The sequence below is a fragment of the Petaurus breviceps genome, unplaced genomic scaffold (genome assembly GCF_028583685.1).
Source record: "Petaurus breviceps papuanus isolate PSGF00001 unplaced genomic scaffold, PetGlider_PUasm1.0 110, whole genome shotgun sequence".
Taxonomy (NCBI): domain Eukaryota; kingdom Metazoa; phylum Chordata; class Mammalia; order Diprotodontia; family Petauridae; genus Petaurus; species Petaurus breviceps.
The window spans coordinates 395,600-413,568 of record NW_027185597.1 but is presented as its reverse complement, the minus strand read 5'-3'; the positions used below and the strand labels follow the sequence as shown (position 1 = coordinate 413,568).

The 17,969-nt window shown below is 36.8% G+C and overlaps 1 protein-coding gene and 1 long non-coding RNA gene across 8 annotated transcripts in view; one reads left to right on the top strand and one right to left on the bottom strand.

The window, feature by feature from the left end:
• Positions 1-17,969, bottom strand: part of LOC138155999 (uncharacterized) — a 120,224-nt gene that overhangs the window by 30,812 nt on the left and 71,443 nt on the right. For all 3 annotated transcript variants that reach the window (XR_011167048.1, XR_011167065.1, XR_011167047.1), the window contains exon 2: positions 10,131-10,209. This is a non-coding gene — a long non-coding RNA (uncharacterized lncRNA). The remainder of the gene's footprint in view (positions 1-10,130; positions 10,210-17,969) is intronic.
• The window catches only part of LOC138155734 (thiamine pyrophosphokinase 1-like), a 479,265-nt gene that overhangs the window by 449,724 nt on the left and 11,572 nt on the right, over positions 1-17,969 (top strand). The gene's annotated exons all lie outside the window — the stretch shown is intronic.

The window sequence follows — 17,969 nt, the reverse complement described above, 5'->3', positions numbered from 1 at the left end:
GTGGGTTTAAGCAGTCTGCAGCGTATACCCAGTAGGGAACTCTAAAGAAGAAGTAAATGATACAAAAAAAAATTGTGTGAAAAGAAGAAAAGGGGCTGGTCATGTGGCAAAAGCAGGGGAAAACAACAATAATAGTTAACATTTATACGGTGCCTACTGTGTGCCAGGCACCATACTAAGAGCTTTATAAATATCTCATTTGATCTAGTATCAGATGGGATGACTGGTGGACAGCCAGAGTGGTCCATTGTTACCCTCAAAGTACCAAGAAAAAGCAAAAACATGGAGTCACATAGGACGGCTAGGAATGGATAGGCTTTTACCATTATTAAAAGGAACTGCTACATCAGTGAGACAAAATATATGTTTTAGTATTTGAATATTAGACAGATTTGGCCCTCAAATAGTGCCTTGCCACAGAATAGGTCCTCAATATTTACTGAATAAATGAATAAATAAATAAAAGATTCCCACAATAGCCCTGAGAATTAGGCAGTTCTAATATTGTTGTATCCCCATTTTACTGGTGAAGAAAGTGAGATGGGTTAAATGACTTGACTGAGTTCATAGGTAATTCTGACCTAAGTCCTATGCAATTTCTACCATAAAACATTGCCTTGCTGCTGTGTCTAAGAAAGTTTCCTAGGATACCAAAATCACAGAGGACGTCTTTTCCTTAACTTTTTGCTCACTTCACTTTTCACAAAGTTCCTTTGCCTATTAAGTGGTCCAGTAGAGTTTTCTCTACCCATAATAATAATAATGGGACAAATGACAGAAATTATTCAATTATTGCCTTCATTATACAGATGAGAAAACTTGGGTAAAGTCACTCACCCAAAGACAGTGATAGTAAGTTTCTACAGTGGGATTTGAAACTAGGTCTCCTTACTTCAGGTCCACCATTTTTTCCAGTATCCTACAATGTGTTCCTATTTCATCTATCTGGCATCTTTCTCATTCTCCTTTGCTGGATTCTTATCTAGATCATCCCCTCTGACCACAGATATCTTAACAGGAATCTGTCCTGGGCCCTCTTTTCATCTCCTCCTATACTTCACTTGGTAGTTTCATCAGCTGTAGTGGATTTAATTACCATCTCTATGCTGATGATACTCAAATCTATCTTTCCCCACTTACCCTCACTGTTGACCACCAGTTTCACACCTCCAACTGTCTTTCTGCCAACTTGCACTGGATATCCAGTAGATACATTAAACTCAGCATCTCCAAAACAAAACTAATTATCTTACTGTCCTTCACCTCTATTGCTAGAGAGGGCAACACTGTCCTCTCAGCCACTCAGACTCACAACCTAGAATGTCATCCTCAACTCCTCACTATCTCTCACCACTGTTCCCCCTCTCCCTATCCATTCTATTTTTCTGCCAAAGCCTGTCAATTTTACCTTTGCAACGTCTCTCCAATATGGCTTCTTCTCTCTTCTGACACTGGTGCAGCCCCTCATCACCTCCTGTCTGGACTACTATAATAGCCTGCTTATGAGTCTGCCTGCCTCAAGTCTTTATCCATTCTCTCTTCCACTGCCAAAGTGACTTTCCTAACATGCAGATATAATCATTTCACCTTCCCTACTCATTCAACAAACTCCAATATGCCTTCTTGCTTCCAGGGTCAAACATAATACCCCCTACTTGGCATTGAAAACCCTTCATAATGTAGACCACTCCTACCTTTCCACCTTTATTACACCTTATTCTCTGCCATAATACCCTTCAGTCTAGTGACCCTGCACTTTTTTTTCCTTTTCTTTAAACAACACACTCCATCTCTGAACTTTGGGCATTTTCTCTGCCAGTCCCATATTCCTGGGATGTTCTCCCTCATTAAGTTCCAACAAAAATCCTATCTTCTACAAGAGGCCTTTCTCTACCCCTCTTAATTCTAACATCTTCACTATTTATCCTGTATATAGCTTCTTTGTGCATATTTGTTTGCTTTTTGTTTCTCCCATCAGATGGTAAGCTCCCTGACAACTCGGACCTCATCTGACTCTATTCTTTACCTCCAGCACTTAACACTTTGTCTGGCTTAATAAATAGGAGCTTAATAAATCTTTATTAACTGACTGTGTCACTATAGCATATGTGGTTACAAACTCCACCACCAAGTCTGTGACCAAACATCTTTTTAAACAGAGGAAAGTGACCATGGCATATGAAGAATTGTTCATTTCCATGTGGGATATGGAGACTGACTCATCATATTTAAGGTTGGAGTACTTCCCAAAGAACTTAAACTAGAAAATTGGTAGAAAGAAAGAGAGAATAGCACATAGAGCATGCATGCTTTTTTATATTAGTACTCAAAAATACATTATTTCTGTAAATCTATGTGAAAGTCAAACATATTTGATTATATGCAAAGAAATCATGTAACAATCAGTTGAAAGAACTAGAAATATTACCTGAAGAGAAGACTATGCAGAAGAGGGCCCATGATCAATTTCTTCAAATATTTGAAAGGATGAAATATGGAATGGGGTATTGTTCTGCTTTGTCCCAGAGGGCTGCACTAGAGCCACTGAATGAGATCGATTTTAACGGCATAAGGAAGAAATTTCTAACAAAAATGGAATGGGTTACTTCAGTAGATGAGTTAGCTTTCCCTAGAGGTCTCTGGGGATTTTAGGGAAGGGATTTTTGCTTCAGGGAAAAGTTGGATTATATGACATCTAAGGTTGCCTCCAATTCCAACTTTCTAGGACTATCATTCTATGATCTACATTAATCAGCAGTGTAATAAAACATATGGAAAGATTTACTAGATTCCTTGTTCAAAGAATACACTTCTCCTCTCCTTATCTCCTGGCTTGTTTACCTTCTCCAAAAATGACATATATTCATTAATGGTAAAAACCACTGAGTGTAGAAAGTACTTCTTACAGATGGGTGGAAATCATCCTATTAAATAAGATCCTTTCCTCCATATATGTATTGAATAAAAATGTAGAAAAAAATTAATACATGAATTCTTTATTAGAATTCTCAAAATTTCTTGACCCAGGGATTCTTGAGGGTATGCCAAAAGTTGACATTAGTAATGATCTCAGCATTCATAGGTATCTTGAAGATGAAACGAGAAACTGTGAGAAATATCTTGGGCACAGCAAGATATTAATGCTAATGGGTATTTCTTCTGTGTTTGAAGTTAAACAGCCTAGAATAGGTGACATTAGAAGCAAGGGTTGTAGATTACCAATGGATGACTGACTCACTCAGATCATAGGTATAATTTGTTCAAGGAAGGAGAAGAAAAATGTCCAAAAGTCAGGTTGGAGAATTAAACAGCAAGGATGTTCCTTGTATTTCTTCATAAATAACAGGTAGTCCTAGGAAAATTGGGGGCTCTGATATCCTGTTTCTAGGTACCAAACCTGGCCATGTTCCTTACCTCTCTGGGCCTAAATTTCCTTTGTCTTTAAAATGAGGTTGATAATAACTGCATGTCCTACTTCTCAAGGTTGTAATGAGGAAACTTCATGGTGCTCTAAATTTTAATATTATACAGAAATGTGAGGTGTATCTGTTTCTTATTATTAGGTTACTGACAGAGCATAAGATAGAAGTGAGTACTTCTATCTTGAATTTCTTTATGCTCTAATGTATTCTCTTTATGTTGATACACCTACATGGAACACACACACACACACTCCTTTGTCTTTGACTGGAGTTTTGCCATTCCTCACTCATCTGTTTGGCTCCCCATTGCATATAGGTTATCTGGCATATAAGGTTCCCTACCATGTGGTTCCCACCTACCTTTCCAGGCTTATTTCTTGGATTCCCCTTCTGAATTCTACATTCCATCCAAATTTGATGAATAGCTATTCTCCAAGCCTTGTATTCCATTTCTTTGCTTCCATTCCTTTGCATAAGCTATCCCATAAGTCTAAAATGCATTGTCTTCTCATGTCTGACTTTCAGAATCCATTTCTTCCTTCAAAGTTCAGTTTAGATTTCACCTTTCCGGAATCCTTACCTGGTGGTTTAGAGTTGTTAGTACTCTCCCTCTTCTCAGTTTTGTTTGTGCTATTTTTATATGTCTACATTGCATATCCCTAGTAAGCCAGATTTGTCCTGGGCCATTTGAGATTTAAACAGCGTTGACAAGAGAGAAGAATGGAACAAATATATCATTTTTTAATTGTGATCTGTTTTCACAGGGATATTAATTGAACCATCTCACTTGTACTCAGGGCAGCTAGGTGGTACAGTGAATAGATTGCCTGGCTTGAAGTCAGGAATATACATCTTCCTGAATTCAAACCTTGCCTCATATACTTACTAGCTGTGTAATGCAAGTCAATTAACCCTGTTTACCTCAGTTCCTCATCTGTAAATTGAGCTGGAGAAGGAAATGGCAAACTACTCCAAACTATCTTTGCCAAGATAACGCCAAATGGGGTCATGAAAAGTCAGACACAAATGACTGACCCACAACAACTTTTACTCTGACATTTTAGAAAAACTTTCTTTAGCTTTTAAAAATGAAGTCTGGAGGAATTGTCGAACTTGATCAAATAAATACTAAAAAAAATAATTCTAAAAGTGACATAATTTTTAAGGTACTTGGACATGGCTTTGAAGACATCCGAATGAAAGGAAAAGATAGACAGGATCATATGTGATCATATTATGCAAAAAGACAAATAAGAAATCAGTTCGATGTTGTTGTGAGAAACAAATTAGGTACTATATAAAGTACTTTACAAATCTTAACATACCATCTAAATTTTAGTCATGACTATAATCTTTATGAGAAAGGTCTATATACTCACTGATGATATCCTTGGTGAAAACCTGAAAACTTCTGGCTTTCTCAGATAATTTTCTACAGCATCCCACATTTTAATGTCATTAGATTGACTGGAAATTTTGGGAAATAAACTATTAACACCAGAAAAACAAAGCAAATGAAAAATAATGTTGCACAGACTATCATATGCAAATTGGTGGAAAGTCTATCAAATTAGTCCATCAATAATGACTATCTTAAATGCTACTATGTATGACTAAGCTAGTCCTAGAGTCAAATGGGGGTGGGGGCAGAGAAATGGTTTCTATAACATTTAGTAAATTGCCTCTCACCCCCCAAAAAATAAGACCTTCCAGTGGTCAATGTTGATTGCTACAAGTCTTTATCTCTTTAGTGTTGATTTTCTCAGTGATTCTGTATGACTACAAGTCAAGAACTATCACAGTCTTAGAATAATTGAAATTACAAGTAAACTAAAAGGAAAGACATGGGATGAGTGTAAACTTACTGCAGTGTCATGAAAATCATCATTATTAACATATGATTAGAAAGGAAAGAGGCTCAGTCATGCAGTGAAAATGAGAGACCATCACAATCTGAAATGGATGTCAGTCATTTCTGGCATTAAAAGAAGTAAAAGGAGAGCTCTAGATTGTTTTGTGGCTTCTCTTATGAGTACTGATGGAAACATATATAAGAATTAGGCGTGAAGGGCTTACTATTTGCCCCTGGGGACACAGTGAAATCACAGGTCCATCAAAGAATTTTTCTCTTATGTTGTTATAATCTGTGAATATTGAACTTCCATGACTGCTTTCTTCATTATCTCATTTCACCTTGTTACATATTTATGTTCCTCATATTTAACATTCTTAATTGCATCCTACTGCACCACAGTTTATTTAGCTATTCCCAGTCATTGTCTTACTTTTAAATGGCAATTGCTAATTGGCACAGGCAGGAATGTCAACAAGCTGTAATATTCTTGGTTTAATCTGTGTTTTTTTGTTTGTTTGTTTTATACTTCCTTATTGCCCGTTGTGCTCTCTTCACTATTTTTGAGGTTGGGTGAAGATGGACCCCATTTTTATGTCGTTGTCAGATAGAAACTAGATCTTTTTATCTTAAAACTTTAGAGACCACTGACATATGTCATGATACCAGAGCATGACTATTACAATTTTTCTTAAGCAATGTGTTTGAAGGTTGAACTACAGGCAATCAATTGCCCTGTTAAAAATTTAATATCTTTTCCTGCATACTATAGCATTATAGTAATTTAGTGGTGCATTAAGCCTCTCTACATTTGAGGGTCAGGAGCTTACATCATCTGGTCTGGTTGGTGTCTAATAGGGTACAATCATGATGAATGTGTGGTTCTTTCATTCCAGCCAGCCTAGGTAGAGAGTGTCCTTTATTTCTGTTGAGCATATTTTTATTAAATATATAGGAATAATGGTTAAAAGTACCAGGCTTCTAGGGTCTATAAAAATGAGTCTTAGGCTGTTTCTGTATTAATAAATCAAAGGGCTTGAGCATGTGTTTGTTGCTTATAAAAAAAACAAGTTAAAATCATTAAAACAATTAAGATTTTATCTGTATGCTCCAACATAAAAAATGACCAAAGGAAATTCTTCCACTGATGCTAGCTGCATCCCTTCCTCACTTTATTTACTAGAATTGAGTTCTTTTAATGACCAATCCTTACCCCCACCAGAAAGAAAGAAAAAACCATATGGTAGCCAACCTTCTGGTGATGAACTTCTCAGAACTTGGTTGTAGTAATTTTTAGGAAACAGACACTAAATTCATTATTGCTCCTGTGCTTTAAGACTCTCAAGCTTGATTTGAACTGCCAAAGGTTTGCTCTCAACTAGCTTGGTCTTAGAAGGTCCCTTCTATGGCAAGAAGATGAGGCATCGACAGAAATGGGACAAAAAATACACAAAGGCTAGGTCATGATAAAGCAGCAGAAGAATGTTTAGTGGAAGTTTGACCTTTGTAATGCCCAATAAATTATGCATGAATGTTAAAATTTACGCCCTTTGTTTGGGTATAACCAAATATTAATATGATAGCAATTAACACCATTCAGAATTTGGGAGAAAGCATTTTTTCCATGATAATATTGGGAACTGGAACAAAAGAAAAAAAAAAGCTTTCAATGGCCATCCTTCTAGCAAAGGAGAATTTTAGAAGGGGAGGCAAAGGGGGATGATGAGTTCTGTTCTGGGCATGTTGAGTTTTAGATGTATATGAAACCTAGTTAGAAGAAGGTGAGTAAACAATGTCAAATATTACAAAGAGATCAAGAATGAGGATTGAGAAAATATCAAATTTGATCATTGGAGTCCCTGAACACATGAAGTTCCCTTTAAAGCTGGAAGTATCCATCTCAGGATCACTGTTCAATCACCTATGTTCAGGGGAAAGAGTAAGAAACGAGAAGCAGCTAGCACCTTGAGGTTCAGTCTTGAGCTCACCTAGCCAACACATGTGCTCAATGCCACGTGAAATATTCCATTCCTCTCACTCAAAGTCACAGAGACAGTTTCAAGCCACACATTCAGGAGAGAAGAAAAACAGCAAGAGAGTAAAAATTGTCTCTGCCTCAGTGACCAAATCCTCTACAGGGCAGCTCTTTTGCCATCATAGAAACCAAAGGTTGCCATATCATTCCAAAGTCTTCCAATTCTAAACATATGTATCTCTATAATTGGTCCAGGAGACATGAGCTCTAGCTCTATTAGATATAGAAGAAAAAATTGAGGCTGAAAGGAAATGACTTATTGAAGCAAGCCAAGGTGGGCAGTAGTAGAATCAGAATTCAAACCTTTCCACTGCTAACATGCTCAATAAAGTGGTAGTTGTGAAGAAAAAATGTTATTGCAAAATAAGTGCTAATTGTGCAACATAGACAATAGAATAGGTGCAAAAGAAGATCAAAAACAGAAACTCATTGTGTCTCAGGAAAGGCTCCATAGATAATAACCTCAAGTTAATAAATAAAAAAAAGTTTCAAAGGTAGTAAAAATATACTTAGGTAGAAAGGATAGATTTGGGCTAGACAGAATGGGGGTAGGAGGATGTAGATCCAGTCATTGGAAATGGAAAAGTAAGCAAAAGTCCAAGGTAGTTTATATTCAGTTATAGGCCTTATTGTGAGATTCATGCTGTATTTTGCCAACTCCTCCCAATATAAAAAACCTTCACCATATATCAATAGGAAAAAAATTGAGAATAAAAACAGGTTTTGATCACATATATATATATATATATATATATATATATACTTAAAAAGAAATATATTAAGAACAAGCAAACTTCTGTTTTATAACCCCTTGAACAAAGACTAAAGCAATGGTTTATTGCCGCTGATGCCAACAATAGATTTATTAATATCAGTGACCATTATCTCAATCAGATGTCGCATTCCCAAAAAGACAGGGGTCAGACCGTCAGCAAGAAACAAGCCTTCTGAAAGAAATGCTAACGGATCTTACATACCTTACTTGATGGCAAACATCTACTTTTCACTCCTGTATTATATTAATTATCTATTGAGGCCATGAGAGTAACTCTAGTAACACTGGAATTAAATTGTCCTCTTAAAACAGCTATGTTTAAGTCATATTCATGTACCTATTTGCAACACTATGAATGCTTATGATAATCTGCACAGTGATGTACATCTTTAGAATGTGAAAAAAAAATAAAAGTAAAAAGCACTAGGTGATGCAGTGAATAGAGCACTGGCCCTGGACTCAGGAGGAACTGAGTTCAAATTTGGCCTCAGACACTTGACACATGCTAGCTGGGTGACCTTGGTTGAGTCACTTAACCCCAATTGCCCTGCCTTCCCCTCTCCAAAAATAAAAAAGATAAAAATAAATAGAATGTGTATTTCTGTGTATACTTAAGAGCATATGGCTCTTAAAGCAGGGGTTCATAACTCGTGAACCTTTATTGTTTAATATATATTTTTGATAACTTTTTCAATATAATTGGTTTACTTTAGAATCCACTGTATTTTATTTTACTTAAAACCATTATTCTGAGGAGTCCATAAGGTTTACCACACTGACCAAGAGGTCCATGACACACAAAAAAGTTAAGAATCCCTACCACAGGGGGTGATGTGCTGGTTCATTTAATATTTGTTGCAGTATTTAGAATAGTGATAAAGAAGAATGAGAAATATCAATTTGGAGGCTGGGTTTTAAATATCCCCTCCCATATTAGAATTCACCCATGTCATATTAATGAAGGTGATTGAGCTAATGCACCATGAATGCATGAGAACTATAGAAGGTTAGTAAAAATCTTTAAAATGTCAAAAGTTATAAAGGACTTCAAGCCATCTATTGCAACACTCTCATTTTACAACTGAGAAAACTGAAATTCAGAGAGTGATCTTGCCCAAGGTTAGCCAACTACTAAGTGAGCCTAACCTCCAAGTATCTGCTTTCTTCCCACACTGTCAGAGTAAAAATCTCATTAGATAGGCTGCCCTGGAGTCATTCAGTTTGCATTTTGGGAAGAGGAAAGCAAGTTTCATTACTGTGATGTATAAAAAAAACAAAATAATTTTAGAGAAAGTCATGCCCCACCCCTGAGCATTCATTTAATGTTCTCTTTGTCAATCAACCAATAAACATTTGTTAAACACCTACCCTCTTCCAGGCACTATGTTGTGGATATAAAAAGAGGCAAAAGACAGTCCCTGCCATCAAGAAGCTTACATTCAGTGCCCTTATTGCCAAAGGGTATGAATATTAGACAGGCTTACACATTTATCATTTATTCTCATAAAACAAACCAAGTCTCCTGCTTCACCGCCTATAATCATTTTAAGCCTGTCACATTTGACTTTTTTTTTACATCAATATGCTTCCTTTTTCAAAAAGTAGCTGTAATAGGCTTAATTGCAACAATGGAAATGTGAAGAGTCTACTAATTATCCTATGCATTAGAGCTCATAACATAAAGAAGTAATAAAGTTTGTGTTTGTTTTAAAAAGCTTGAACATTTGATGGTAATCGTGGCAGACATTTTCTAACTGGTATAATTGGCTTTGATTCCTCTAAATAATGGTCTTCAATTGGACTAATTGTTTTTCGGACATCAGGCTGAGTCACAACATGGGGTAGAGGATAAAAAGTAAGAATAATTGAACATCAGAAGCTTTCTGATGACTTCTAGCTCAAGTCCAAGGGCATGGCAACTGTGACTTTTCCGAAGGATAAAGATAAATGCAGCCACTTTTCAAAGAGAAGTATAATAGCCCATCCTCAGTCACCTGAGTTCAAAAAAAGATTAGTTGTCAGGAGGAAGAGGTGATGAGTACTCACCTTGTGAGGTGTCTTTAGCAGATTACTGTTTTTTCCAGGGAGAAGCAGAGTAAAAACATGCCACTTTCTGCAGATAAGGCTGGGTAAGAAAAACAGTTTGTTCCTGGGTAATTCATGGCATGCATAACAATGAATCAGAAAAGTTTTTTCTTATCATTCCACATTGACACTAAGAAAACCAAATAGATAACAAGATAACTTTCAGAGTGGCATAACAACTCTGAGTATGTCGTAAGGCTACATGTCCTTGGAGAACCACAACAGAGTGACAGGGTCCCCTTCTTCTGAGATGGGGCATTTCAGTTCTTGGCATTTGTCCTGAACACTCCATTCTTTTCCTTAGGGATATATGTATGCTTACTTAGAGTAACTATAATGCATATTTCATAGGCTAAATTTCTTTCTGGTTTTGGTGCATGTTTTTGTAAGTCTTTATGTGATCTGTTTTCACAGTCCCATGCCATTCTGGCTTTTTAGGGATAGTGCTAAATTTTTCAGTCTGTTTAACAGGATTATCAGTGTAGAACTGGAAAGAACCTTAGAAGTCATCTTAGTTAACTTAACCCCTTTGACAGATCAGGACAATGGGTAAGGCTTACCCAAGGTTATACAGTAATAATCCCCATTCAAACCCAGGGTTATCTGACTTTAAATGCAACACTCTTTCTTTTTGGAGAGCGTAAGGCAGGGCAATGGGGGTTAAATGACTTGCCCAAAGTTACACAGCTAGTAAGTATGGTCAAGTGTCTGAGATCCAATTTGAACTCAGGTCCTCCTGACTCCAGGGCTGGTGCTGTCTTCACTGCACCAACTGGCTTCCCCAATACAGCACTCTTTCCAATGTTCCAGTAATGAAATCAATAGTACCATTGCTTCTAGAAAGGGGATGGTTGATTGACTGTTCTGTGGGTCACCATTCTTGTGATTCCTCCTGACATTCACTTCCCTGGCTACTCCTTTACTTTATGTCTTCCTCTATTAAAATGTAAGCTCATTCTTCATATTTATGTTCCCTTTGTCTTTGTGAGCCCAATGCCTTGCACTGAGTAAAAATTTAATGAATATTTTTCATTCACCTCACTGTTTCCCAGTACAGACTTAGAATAACAACAGTAGTAATAGCTAAATCATACAGATTCATTTGTGAAAAAGAGGATCTTATGATGGCAATTCAGGATCAGTTCGCCACCATCAAAAACTGATAAGGGTTAACCTTAAGGAGCTTGAATTTAGTGCACGAACTAAATTATGCATGGAAATAGTGGTCCATGCAACACATCAATGGAGGCTGTAAAAATTTAGCACCAACTGAATAGCTAGCAAGAAAGAATTAACCTTGTGATGAGAATTATACATCCCATCAGAAGTGCACTATCTTTCACATACTGACAAATAGCAAATTTCGTTGTCCCCTCCTCTACCTACTACACAGCAGAGACCCCAGAATATCCTGGAGAGCTCAGCAAATAAACTGAGCTAGAAGCAGATCATTATCACAGACTAGACTGTCCCGAATCACTTGGATACTAAATACTCAATCTCCAAATTACATAGAATGAAAAGCTTTCAAAACATAGAGATCTAGTGAAAGAAATAAAAATGTGGAAACAATGAAGTGCATAGCATCCCTGTTATCCTGTCTCTTGCTGCAGCTATCCCAAGGGTTTTTTCTTTGAATACCTGGAGGATAAACTTACATCCTAATACTTTTTTAGTTAGCTGCGAAGTTAGTTATTTTACTCACCTGTGAATGATCCATAGAACAATAAGTATGAAAGCATAACAGCAGAATAGTGACTTATGATGGGAACATTTCTATCTGAATCTGACTGAGAAAAGATGATTAATAATAATAATAATAGCATATATACATATATACGTGTATATATACATACATATACATACATACATACATATATGTATATATATATATATAGCATTTTAAGACTTAAAGGCAGGGGTGGCCAGGTGGCACAGTGAGTAAGAGCGCCGGCCCCAGAGTCGGGAGACCCGGAATAGGTTCTGGCCTCAGATACTAGGCACCCACAGAAAAATAACTGGCCTTGTAACCTTAAGCAAGTTACTTAACCCCAATTACTTTAAAAAAAAAGACTTAAAGGCGTGTGTATGTGTGTTTATAATAACTCAGGCACCAACTATTCCTTACATCATGCTTCCTTCCAGAGTCTAACTTAGATTCCACTAACACCCTTAAGTTATATTGCTTAGACTTGGCATTTGAGTGACCTTATCCAAATTTCAGGTTAAATTTTCTCAACCTTCAGGTATTCCTTATTTTGCATCTTTCCCAGCACTGATCTCAATGCTCATGACAGAAAAAATATTCAAATACTTGCCAATTAATCCTTTACATTAGAATGTGTAAGTCACGGTTTTAGTGGTTTTTCTCTAGTATCAGAAGTGAAGCAGAGAATAAAAGTAATTAGCTGGATAATTTTTTTCCACCTAAAATAATGTTATTGGTGTTGGTGTTTATGAAACTATCTTGTTTCACTTATCTGTATTATTTCATTCATCCCTTTATGTTGGGTATATAAAGTTTCTTGATCTAGTCTATTAAAAAAAATGTAGTAGAGTTAAATCTATAAGAAAAGCATAGTTTACATATCCTAACTAGGATTGGCAGTAGATTATCTTGCACAGGAAAATTAATTAGGTAGAACAGACTATTAGTACCATCAATGAACATTCCATGAAAATAATACTTGTCTTATTTTTTCCCCTAGAATGCAGTCACAAACCAGCAGCAACAAATGATAACTAGAAATAGTATTAAATCAATTCATTGTTACTCTGAAAATTTTTTTTCTGAAATGTAAATGAAAGGTGTTAGTAAAGTACAATGTATTTTTGAATGTGTATACATATTGAGAGAAACTTCTAACCCGAAAGCCCTTAAAAACCCTGAATTTTTAAAATTGTAACATTGCAGAGAGAAATAAGACCAAAGATTTTTTTTTTTTCCGAGTGAAATCCAAATCAAATTTTTCCCAGGATTGTAGGCATTCAGCTAGCATTTATTAAGGGCCTTCTTCCTATCATGTTAAGTGTTGGAATACAAACACAAAACCCTCAAGAGTCCTTGCCCACAAAGTGAATAAATATTCCTGGAGAGAAATGAGAAATAAAAAGATAAACACCAATTAATATGATTAGGGGAAAGTCCTCACCTTCTATGCAGGAGACTATTTGTAGGAGGCTGCACTTGCAAGAAAATGCCTTCTAGCCCTGAATCCTGTGAACTTTGGAAACTTAACGTTTCTTCTCTGAGACAGCAAATAATGACTTCCACACTGTAAGCAGTGCCCCTCTGACCCTGAACAAGTTAATGGAGCCTCTTGGTCTAGATCACTTTAATTCCCAGCATATAAACCATACCTCATGATGGAGTCCTTGAGAATCTTGAAAAAAGAAGGTATTGAATGCTCACCTGTGTGCTATATCAAGCAAGTTCATCAGATTCTATCTCTTCCCAGTGAGAGCTTAAAACTTAAAACAAATAATCCAATTTATCCATCTGGCCTCTGTCTGCATTCTATCTCAGGCATTGCTGACAGCCTAGACTCAATCTTGTTCTTTTTTTAACCTACCAAGAGGTTCTCTAGTCTCCCAATAGTAACACTGAATACTGTTTAGCACCCTTTGCTATTGTTGAAATTGAGAGAAAATTTTCTGCTCCAGGACCATCCTCAATGTTAAGTAAACTATGTATGAGAAGGCGATTTAAATGGCACAAGCATTTCCAGCCCCATCGAATTTGTCTGCTACAGGACAGTGTGGTGGGGATAGAAAGGACACTGAATTGAGAGGGTTTGGGTTCAAGACCAACTCTGCTGCTTGCTATGTGATTTTAGGTAACAAACAAATCTTTGCAAACCTCAAGTTCTGATATTGTCAATGAAAGAGACATTATGCTGTTGCGAAGAATTTTTTTTTTTATCTGATGGCACTATAGAAATGTGAATTATTACTTTTGGCATCCCTCTACCTCCCCATTCCTGCTTTGTCATACCCTTCATTTCACCTTAGTCCCCAGATTTGGGTCTCCTTTTTGTTCTTAGTTAGTGGTGGTCTCCTGTTTTCACCCTCTCCTCCCCCCTCCCAGATATTAATTGACATGTTACAATGACATATTACTAATGACATATTACAAGCTAGGACTATGCAATTTTCTATTTTTAAAGAGGATTCTGCAAAGTCAACCTTGAAAGAAATAAAACTCTGATGATTGAATAAATGTAGCAGAATCGGTATTTGGAGAAATGAGGGAGTAGATACTTTGCCTACTTGATACTTTACCTACTTGTAAAGCCAGACCTCAGCTACCCACCTTGAACCTAACAATGCGTTTCGTTCTGTACTTTTTTAACTCATTGATCATGTAATATTGTGTGATATAATTAGACTGTAAGCTCTCAGGAGGCCAGGAGCATCTCTTCTTTAAAATTTGCATTGCCTTCAGTACCAGGCATAGTGTTGTATACACTGAAGAAACAATTGTTTTTTATACTGTAACAAATGTTTATAGATGAATGATCACAGTTGCTGACAGATACATAACACCTCCTGAGGAAGACTTGTCCTAACATTTTCCCATTGCACTGAAACTGCTCATTTGTTCCACTGTTAGAAGGCCCAGTTTCCACAGGATATTTTTGTATCTTGCATAAGGGCTTGAACATACTTATTGAATTGACTCTTCTACTGAACCACTGCTTAGGGACTGAACAAGTCAACTTCACATTAAATCACCTCCCTAGGGAAGTGAACTTGTTGTGGCTTCTGACATTCCTTAACCCCCCTGCAGAGAATAATGACGATTAGGTAAGTCTTCTGTGAAAGGCTGCCTGCCAACTCCTGCTCTCTAGACCCCAAACTTTCAAGGGGCCAATATAGTTAACTCCAGATTCCGTGGAAAGGCTTTGGGACGTCACCTATATAGTTTCCTGTCTGATATAACAAAATAGAATGTGGAGCTAAATATTCAGCTGTCTCTTCAGGAAAGGAAAAGTAGCTAGAAGTAATGCCTCAGAGATAAAAGTGCCTCAACCCAAAGTTATTGGTATAAATACTCACTGAGACCCACATGATAATTTTTTTAACACATGTATTGTTTCCTCCAGGACACTGTCATATACTTCCTATAATTCAAGTGAGAGGAAATTTTTCACATTTAAAATGTGAAAGCAGTTGAATATCACCATCTCTATAGGCTTGACGTACTTGAAGACCCCATTAGATCCAAGCACTGATTTGAAAAAAAATATATCTCCATTTATATGCAGATTTATTCCCTACCTATAAGATCTCCAAGGTGCCTTTCAACTCTAAGATCTTATGACTTGAGGAAAATGAACTACAAAATAATTATAATGGGATAGTAAATTGTAATCCATTATTTCACGTTAAATTGTTTCAACTTACTGTTCTTAATTTTGTGTCACTTTAACACACTTTGTCCAAATAGGAAAGAGAAAATCACACAGTATAAACAATTATTTAAAAACTTTGTGTAATGAATGTGTGAGATATTGGTCTATGCCTAGCTTTTGCCAAACTGTCTTCCAGTTTTCTCACTAATTTTTATCAAATGTTAAGTTCTTACCCCAAAAGCTTGGATCTACATATTTATCAAACATTAGATTGCTATAGTTATTTCTTCTTGTTGTTCAGTCCTTTTATCGTGTCCAACTCTTCATGACCCCATGGAACATAGCATGTCAGTGCTGTCAAAGGGGTTTTCTTGGCAAAGATACTGAAAGGGTTTGTCATTTCCTTTTCCACAGAATTAAGGCAAATAGAGGCTATAGACGACTTGCCCTGGGTCACACAGCTAGTGTCTGAGGCGGGATTTGAACTCAGGTCTTCCTGACTCCAGGTCCAGCATTATCTCCACTGAGCCACCTAGCTGCACCCCTGGTCATGTACTACTATGTGTGATGTACCTAATCTAGTCCACTGATTCACCATTCTATTTCTCAGCCAGCACTAGATTGTTTTCATGATTACCACTTTGTAATATAGTTTGAAATCTTGAGCTGCTAGGCTGTCTTCTTCACATTCTCCCCTCCCCCCCAATTCCATTGATATTCTTGACCTTTTGTTCTCCCGGGTGAATTTTGTTGTGATTTTTCTAGCTCTTTAAAATAAATTTTGGTAGTTTGACTACTATGTCACTGAATAAGTGAATTAACTTATATAGAATTGTCATTTTTATTTCAGTGGCTCAGCCTACCCATGAGCAATTAATATTTCTCCAGTTGTTTAGATCTGTCTTTATTTATGGACCCCTGTTTTAAAAGTAATACAGTCTCAAAGAGGTGAAGTGATTTGTTGAAGGATATCCTAGTATGCAATAGAACTGGGACTCGAGCCTACATCTGCTGATACTTATGTTCACCTATAGATCAGAAAAATACATAGCACATTCTGTACCTTCAGATGAAGGTGAGATCACTACTTGTTGCAGAAATTATGGATGAGTCCACAGAAAAGTGGCATTGGGAACTGAATTGTGAAGAATGGCAATAGAGCTAGAGATGAGATTCAAAAGAGGAAGAAAAGCTCAAACATGTTTGAGGAAGGCAAGTAGTATAGATTAGTCTAAATGGAATATGTTTGACTTGAAGATTGAACATTCTCTAGTGTTCCATTTCTTGTACGAAGGATCTCTTCTAATCAGTGTTTGTCCGTCTGCAATTCATGCCTTAGACAATGTAATCACTTCCACATAGACTGCTGTGCCATCCTCTACTGGTGGTACCACCTCCCTCCTGATCTCCTGTTTTCTCAGTTATCCATGCATCTGCACAGCTCTTAGTGTGTTTTCTAGACTGAAGCAGGGGAAGAGCTTGTGAATTCCTTCCTGATCTCAACAGTGAGCATGGTGCTTTGACCATCTCATGCATCATCTCTAACCCATCACTTCTCTGTGGGTGGGTAGACTTCTGAAAATGGAATTGGTCACTGCACTCATCAAAGTTCTGAAACTTTTCAGCATTATTTTTTTTTTCATGATAATATTGTGGTCATTTTAGTTTTGCTCATTTCACTCATCAATTCCCACAAGTCTACTGGTTTCTCTTAATTCTTCATATTTATAATTTCTTATGTTGTTCTATAATATTCTATAGTTTGTCTAACCATGTCCAATTTTCCAACCCCTTCTTTATCTCCAGTTCTTTACTGGAGATAAGAATGCTGCTATTAATATTTTTAGGGGCAGCTAGGTGGCACAATAGAGTGCCAGACCTGGAGTCAAGAAGCCTTATCTTCTTGAGTTCCAATCTAGCCTCAGACTTCTTGATGGTGGGAATCTAGGCAAGTCACTTAACCCTGTTTGCCTCAGTTTCCTCATCTTTAAAATGAGCTGGAGAAAGAAGTGGCATTTCTTAGCCAAGAAAACCCCAAATGGAGTCACAACTGAAAAATGATTGACAGCAACAGTGAATTTTTTGTATATATAGGTTCTTTCCTTATCTTTTATCTCTTTTTATGCTTAATATTACTATCACTGTGGCAAAGGATTCATATAGTTAAATGAATTTTGGAGTATAGTTGTAAGTTGTTTCCCAGAATAGTCAGATCATTTTACCATGTTTCTGCTAGCAATGCATTAATGTTGCTGTCTTCCCACAGCCTCTCCAACATATCGTTTTCATCTTTGCCAATCTGACATGAGTCAGGTAAAACATCAGAGTTGGTTTAATTTTCATTTCTCTTATCAGTTTGGAGCATTTTTTTCCATATAGTTGGTAGCCTTCCTTCCTTTCTTCCTTCCTTCCTTCCTTCCTTCCTTCCTTCCTTCCTTCCTTCCTT